Raw genomic sequence first — 8359 nt, 5'->3', positions numbered from 1 at the left:
ATGTGCTTTATACAATTGATGTATGTATGGATTGTGATGAGTTGTATGAGCCCCCAATAAAATGACTTAAAATAAAAAGTTCCTTAGTCTATAGTTCTATATAGCTATGGCCTATAGGGCTCTTTAATCTAAAGCTAAATTTATCTGAAGATGATTTAGACTGCTAAACGTTTGGTTCTCTTCAAGTGTGAGAAACAGTTTTATAAGCAATGAAAGAGCTAAACTTCTCTGTTAGGTCCTAATAGTCTTCAACATCCATTCCAAACTAATGGTCCTCAAACTTTAACATTATCAGAATCACCTGACCACAAAATGCCAAACCAGTTGCTATTGAGTTACCTCTGACTCATGGCAACCCCATGTGTGGCAAAATAGAACTGTGGGCCACAGGGCATTGTAAGCTCTGACCTATCTTACAAGGCATCTTTGGGGGGCGGTTCAGACCACCAGTCTTTTGGTTAATGGTTCCTTAACAAAAATTTGCACCACCTTAGGTGCAATGACCTGGAGAGCTTTTTGTAAAAAGGCTTGCTGAACCCCACCTTCAGAGTTTTTGAGATCTAGAATGCGCAGTACTACCAAGTTCCCATTTGATGCTAAATAGTGCTTGTCTGGAGATTATTTTGGGAACCACTCACTTAGATCTTGTGTTTTTCCTTAAGGTTAAGATACTGAAGTAGAATATGGAAGATTGCTGTTTGGCCTCCGATTCCATCAGCAGGGGCTATTTTTTTCTCTTGCTTTCTATTAGGTTGATTTGACTAAATAGCTAATGTTCTTGGGGCTTAATTTTCTTCTACTTACAAAATTCAAAAACTTTAGTTATCAAAGACAAAGAAATAGATTGAGGGAATAGAATATGTCTTTGACTGAAGTGTAATAGAAGATACCAAAAATATTCAGTAGCAGTTTAAGAGCTAAATCTTAGTTCTCACTTAACCTTATGAGTTCAGTGTTAGTCAACTGAATTTATTCTTCTGTTCTTGGAGGATTTAGTAAGTAATGCTTTGCAAATATAGGTAGGCATGATTTATATTACTGATGCCTGGGCTGGGGCTCCATGCATGGAACTGATAGATCTTCCTGACCTTTAATTTCTACAGCAGAATATTCGATGATGCCAGAGAATCTGTAGAGTCAAGGGGCTCATTACGATAATGGTAACTGTGAACGTCTCGACGGAGTTCCAAAATCGGGCAACGGCTGGTATAATAGATGTGTTCCCAGGAAATTGCAAGTCAAATTACTGTCAATTGGATCCTATTTACATATTCTAATTTTAGATATGCCAATTAGTACTGTTTCCTAATTTGTTAGTTTGAAGTTTCTGCATCTTTTATCCCTCCCCCACTTTCCTGATCTATCAAACCAAGAACAGAACATCTTCTTTTCTGTTCATCTTTCAAAGGCTCCATCATTTCATCTCTATCAGTCAAGCATGTGGCAGAAATTTGATCTGAGGCAAAGCTGAGGGCCAGGGAGGCCCAAGTCACATCAATAGATGGCATCATTAGGACACAGCCTCACGGGGACCATTTTCCTTTCACTACATCTTGTCAACTACTCTACTCCAGCTCCTTACTAGAACCAGTTACTGTTGAGTCAATGTCAACTTATGCGGACCCCCCGGGGGCTGGAGGAGAACTGTGCTCCCCAGGGCTCTCAATGACTGATTTGACAGATGCTGGTTGTCCAGCCTTTCGTCTGAGGCAACCCTGGGAGCTCTGAAGCCTCTGCTTTTTCAGTTAGTAATAAGGCACATTCACGTTTGGCACCACCCAGGGACACCCAAGTCCTTCCAAACCCACATCAGACTCACTGCCATCGACTTGATTCTGACTTACAGCCACCCAATAGGACAAAATAAAACTACCCTTGTGAGTTTCTGAGCCTGGTATTATTTTGTCTTTTGTGGAGCTGCTACTGGATTTGAACTGTTAGCAGCCAAAAGCATAACCACTGATCCACCAGAGCTCTTCCTCCAACTCCTTAGTGACCGTTATCTAGAACAGTATAGGGGAATGCCTTTTTGAAAATACAAGGGTAATGTAGAAGTATTTATTACTGTGGTGAATTACCCACAATGTATAACTATTTTAAATACTATTTTTTCTATGTAATTATTGCCTTAGAGGCAAAAACATCTGAAACTGATGTTTTAATTTAGTTAAGTGGGAAAGGAAGAATGAATACTAATGGTTAAAATTAAATCAGTATGTTTCAGTCAGAAGGATGCAAAGTATTACACTTTCATAGAGTGATCTTTAATAAGTCCAGTGAACAGCTCAAGTTTGTAATAAAGAAGTACAACGTAGACGCTCTCCAATAACATGCATACATTAATTGGAAGCTTAAGGAGGCACAAGCAGCATCTATCTATCTACCCTGACCCATGTGCAAACAACACCGCCAACTTGCTAGCAATATCTTTGTTATATAAAGCATCTCACGGCAAGGTTATTGTAAAAAAGGAAAACACCCCATTTACCCAAGCTCTGAAATCCTATGCAAACAAAAGTTGCCCTGAGTGAATGGAGTTCTACCCCGAGAGCATTCTTTAGGGCTTAGTGTGTAAATGTAAGCTCAGTCCCCCTCTATTATCTACACAATGTCAGGAAGGGGTTGATGACTGTGTGACCTTCGTTTTATAAAGGAAATACACAGAAGTTGACCATGACCTAAACCACACATGAATGTCAGCCTTTCAGTGAAGAGAATGCAACTTACAAAGCCAAGGAACTACACGGGCTGCTCTGAGCTCTGAGAGCAGCCTAGGAATTGTCCCTTTTACTAGCTGCTGAGGTGTGACAGACACGGCTGTTGAGCTGCTCATGATACCTCTGGGAAACAGATTGTTAGAATAAACAAGGTTTGTGAAGAAGGCGCTACTGTTCTGGGTTCTGCTGGCTTCCACTGGTTGATTTAGTTTGGTAACCTTTTGACAGCAAAATTCAGCTTCTTCTGAGTGGATTTACACACCACTTTTCTACACAGAAGGGGCCCTGGTAACATTGTGGATCAAATATTGGGCTGCTAATGGAACGGTTGGTAGTTTAAACCCACCAGGTGCTCTGCAGGAGAAACAGAAGGCTGTCTCCTCGCATAAAGATGGAAAGCCTCGCGATTCTACATGGGGTCGCTGTGAGTCAGAATCATCTGGGAGACGCTGGGTTAGGGTTTACCTAGAGAAGCCCTGGGGGCACGCTAAGTTAATTAGTGGGTGGCTAACTGAAATGTTGGGTTGAATCACCACCACCACGGGAGCTGGATGAAGCAGCTGGCTTCTGTAAAGATTCACAACCTCAGGAACTCACTGGAATAATTCGACTCTGTCCTGTATGGTCACTGTGAGTCAGAGTCCACCTGACAGTAAAGGGTTGGGCATGCTTCTGCACAGAATGGTACCAACTCCTTGCTCTTGCAGATAGTGGTGGTTTCTAGATCAGAAACAGGTAAACATGAATTAAACAAACTTGCATCTTTCCTTAGTTTCCTCATGGGACAATTATTGGTTATCTATTATGAGCTGGGTTCCAGGAGAGACTAGAGATACAACGCAGGTAAGATGTGGTCTCTTCCTTCAAGGGATTGAGTCTAGTCCACAGAACAAGCCAAAATTGCACACAGACTATAATGGGACACATGTTATCATAGAAGGTAACCCCATCATATGGAGATCAGAGGGTAAAACCTACCACCACATCATGTTTCACAGAGGTAACATTTCAGTTGACTATTAACTGATGCCACCACTTGTCTGTCACTTTGTCAAACTGTGGTGCCTTTTGTGTTGCTGTGATGCTGGAAGCTATGTCACTGGTATTTCAAATGCCAGCAGAGTCACCCAAAGTGAATAGGTTTCAGTGGAGCTTCCAGACTAAGAACAGACAACAAAGAAGTACGCAATTCCCCACTTCAGAGGAAGAAGCCAAAATCCTGACAACTGGACCTACAGGTAACATCATGATACATGGAGGAAAGGTTGAAGTTATCAATGATTTTGTCTTGCTTGGATCCACAATCACTGCTCATGGAAGCAGCAGTCAAGAGCTCAAAAGATGTATTGCAGTAAGTACATCTGCTGCAGAAGACCTCTTTAGAGCAAGGATGGTACTTTGAGGACTAAGGTACGCCTGACCCAAGCCATGGTATTCTCCATTGTCCCATATGCATGTGAAAGTTGGACATTGAATAAAGAAAAATCAGTGCATTTGAATTGTGGTGCTGAAGAATATTGAAAGTACTAGGGAATGCTAAAAGGATAAGCCCATCTGTCTTGAAGAAGGAAGGCCAGAGTGCTCCTTGGAGGCAAGGATGGTAAGACTTCATCTTACATACTTTGAACATATTGTCAGGAGAGACCAATCCCCCGAGAAGGACATTATGTTTGGCAAAGTGGCGGGGCGGTGAGAAGGAGGAAGGCCCTCAACAAGAGGAACTGACACAGTAGCTGTATCAATGGGCGCCAGCACAGGGACAATGGTGAGGGTGGCACCGAACCGGGCAGTGTTTCCTTCTGTTGTGCAGAGGGCTGGTGTGAGTTAGAGCTGCCTTGATGGCACCCCACAGCAACAATTAACTGATGAGTAGGAAGGTGTCTGATGGGGAAGCAAGTGAGAAAGGGAATTCTAGTTTTTTGCACCACCATAAGTAACAGTCAGAGACTGGATCTCTGACCTTGCATTTTATTGCTAAAGCTGATTAGTCCTCCGAGAGAGTTGTAATCATTGTCAAATTCAAGAAAAAATGCTCTAGGATTTCCTAAAAACGTTTATGATGTTTAGGAAGAATCCAGAAGGACTTGGGTCTTGATTGTGGAGATAAGGCCAGAAGCTACTTGAGAGGTCCAGAGGTTACTAGTGGAAGGCAGTGCTGCTGACCCAACCACTGGAAGGTGTCCCTTAGAGAAATCTACTGCACTTTGCAAAAGTACAGCTCTGAGATGAGAGGCTTGAATAGATTCTTTGTGCCTGGTACATGGTAGAGAGTAACAAACAAATGAAAAACAAAAAATCCAACTCACTGCCATTGAATCAATGCCAACTCAGAGAAGCCCTGGAGCGCAGGGCAGACCGGCCCCGGATTTTGTTGTCCTTTTCAAATGGCTAGGCATTTTCATAAGCCCAAAATATTATGTTTAATAGTTTAGTATGCAAAGATGCATACTTTTCAAAATTGTGACCGCACACATTCCTCCATAAGAATTTTAGGACTCTCCACACTCCCACAATGGGGAAAAGGTCTCAGCTTTGTGTCTGCTTTGGTGTGAGGGATTGGTTAACTATGCCATAACTTAAAAATGTTAAATAATGGGGCTTTTCACTCAGGGGTTCCAGCAAAGAAAGCCTAGAAACAAAGACATGGAATAATTGGTTTCAGGGCTAGACAGAATCAATTGCTCTGCAGTCAATTTTGTTTGGGGGAACCTAATGAAGACAGATCACTCATGAGGCTGGGATTAGAGCGATGCCCATGATCACTAATCACTGCAACAGCCGACTGCCTGCCTTCAGTCAAGGTACCTTTGCTTCCACACGCCATTTCCAATATTCTTAACTCATGGCCTATATGTTAATCATGTCATGAATCCACCATGTACGGTACTAATTTAATAGCTAAGAGGTACTGATAAGTCACTTTTTCAATGTGACCTTATGCTTAGTTATTTCAGTTACTTGAAGCTAAATGGAAATTGAACTGTGTGTCTTTCATGGCTCATCAGACTCCTGGTACCATATAAGTTCCTTGAGAGCAGGCTCTTGCTATGATTTACCTTTGAATGCTTCTTGGGACTGAGCAGAGATTTTTGGACACCTGAGTCATGCTCAATGAGTGAAAAGAAATCTCTTTCACTTGGAAAGAGGGACTTTGGGACTTAGCTTATACATATCACCTGGTTCTTGGACAATTAGGAGAGTCAAAGGAAACATTTGCACAGCATAATATCATTTGCAAACACTTATAGTGTTCACACAGTTAAATTGTCTCTAAGCCAAGTGTCAATAAGCCCATTGTACTGTTGAGGAAATTAACCTTTAGCAAGATTATGGGATTCATCTCAGCTTTTCTGATATCCTAGTTTGTGGAATGCAAAAACATAACTTCAACTAATCCACAATAAAAAAATTAAACACAAAACTACTTGCACACACATAAAATCAACTGTCAAAATTTATTCAAGAGACTTCTGTTATTTTAAATGCCTTCATTTTACCTAGTTATTTACCTCGTTATTGTCAGAGACATATTTATGGGGATGAGGAAGCCAAGTAACATAACACTTCAATTTCTTCAACTGTAGTGCACACACCTGCCCCCACCCTTGCACACTGTGCACTTGGAGAAATCTGCCTGAATCATCAACTCCATTATTAGCGTATGCGCAAAAGATTCAGTACTTGACTTTACAGTCACTCATACTTAATCATTAGGGTTCAATTTAGGAAAGTCTGTGAGATGTCAAAGATCACTTTTAAAACCTAAAAACCGAATCTGAAAGAAAGCTGAAATGAAATATTCTTGATTAGAAATATTCAGGTGTCCTTTGCGATATTAAAAGTGAGGTACCAAAGTAAAATCCTCTGTAATGTCACTTACTTTGACATGTTTTTAAATGTTGCGTAAGTTCACTCTTTATCAAAATGATTGAAAAGCAGTCCGTATCCAGGACTGAAAGATGTGGTCGCCATCCTTCCACACTCTGGAGTTTCCATCGGGGTATGAGTGGCAGGTGGAGCAGAAGGCACGGGCAGACTTTTGCCACCTCCTCCTCCCTGTGAACCAGAGCCAGAAATGTTTCCTTGCATTCTTTGATCTCTTGGTCCCTATTTTTAGAACTCTTCTGCCCAACATCCTCTGCCCCATTGCTATGACCTTTCATGACACACTTCTCCTGGTGGTTATTCTGGGATCATGTTCCTTTCCCAAAGTATTACTACAGCTAGAACTAATGTATGAGACATATCAGCACAAGTCCTTGCTTGAAAAAGTACCCAAAGCACATGTTCCCACAAGGGTGAGAGAGATGGTGTACAAAGGACAAAAACATCACCCGTATTTTTAGTCATCAAAGCATTCTGGAAGGACTGCTTAATGTAGTAGATACCACAACACTCACAAGACATTATTATCTGCAATTTGCATCCATGGAATTAGATAATGTACCCAATTAAAGGGATGCAAGCATGTGTGTGCATGTGTCTGAGAGTGTGTGTGTTGTTGTTGTTGTTTAGGGAGTAGAAAAAGAGGAGACATGGTGATAAATATCAGGTTTATGACTTCAGTTTTCTTTTTCAAATATTACCTCTCTTTAAACGTATACACTACCTTTAATAGGAATTAGTGCCCACGATGAGGAAAAGACAGAGAAATCAAGAATGCTTTCAGGATTCCTTAAGAAGAAAAAAATCTACACAGCATTTTACAAAGTAGAACAACATCAGTCTCACCAGAAATAAGACAGATATCTAGATACAGTGAAATGTCCCTCTCCGTACATACAGGGATGACCTATTCTAATACATTTGGTGGGTAGATAATCCGAAACCAAGAGCCAGGAGGACATAAAGGTCACGAGGTTTATTAAAACTCATGGTTCCCAGCAATGAGACGCACAGAGCCCTAAGACACAGGACCACACAGGGGGTGTGTGCCTACAGACAGGTTAAACAACAAGCTGGAATATGAGACGGATTGTGTATGACAAACAGGTTGGTGTTAGCAAGTTTTTCATGGGTTTCCTATGGTTTAGGTGTTTTGAATACTTTTTTTTTTATTTGTAGGGGATAGGGCGAACGCAGTCCCCCACTACCACAAATTATGCAGTCGAGTTTCCCACATTTGGGGAAATTGCAGGGGTCAGCACACCTGGAGTGCAATGGGTGAGCCTCACCCTGGGAAAACCACCTTCGTGATCATGGTATCTCCCCTGCCAGGTAAGTTTTGAATACTTTTTCAGGCTGCCCCTTATTTTGAGATAGATGCTTTTATTATCCCATTTGAGGAAGGAGGGCACTGAAATAAAGAGAGGTAAGACATCTAGCCCAGGGACAAACAGCTATTTGAACAGATCAATAAAAGTGACAAACCTTTAACTGGATGGACAAAGGCAAGATGCAGTTAGGTGACTAAAAATGGAAAGAGTGAACATGACAACTTGCCTGCTAGAAAAAGAATTATGACAGAATATTATGAAGAACTGCTAAACAACCTAGGGGAGATGGACACATTCTCAGAAGTATAGAACCTGCCCAAACTGACTCAAGAGGAAACAGAAAGTCGCCACAGACCCCTAACAGGTGAAGGTGCTGCATCAGTGACCAAAACCCTCACAAGAACAGGAAATGACCGTTCTGCACCA

At 41.5% G+C, this 8359-nt stretch overlaps 1 non-coding gene across 1 annotated transcript; it reads right to left on the bottom strand.

Annotated features, from left to right (window-relative positions):
* Positions 1-7778: 7778 nt before the first annotated feature.
* Positions 7779-7942, bottom strand: LOC115870220. The gene has a single exon (XR_004046591.1). It is a non-coding gene; the product is annotated as a U1 spliceosomal RNA (small nuclear RNA).
* Positions 7943-8359: the final 417 nt, after the last annotated feature.

This window comes from Echinops telfairi, unplaced genomic scaffold (assembly GCF_000313985.2).
Source record: "Echinops telfairi isolate 266 unplaced genomic scaffold, ASM31398v2 ScPeMD7_443;HRSCAF=831, whole genome shotgun sequence".
Classification (NCBI taxonomy): domain Eukaryota; kingdom Metazoa; phylum Chordata; class Mammalia; order Afrosoricida; family Tenrecidae; genus Echinops; species Echinops telfairi.
This window is presented reverse-complemented; position numbering and strand designations above follow the sequence as displayed.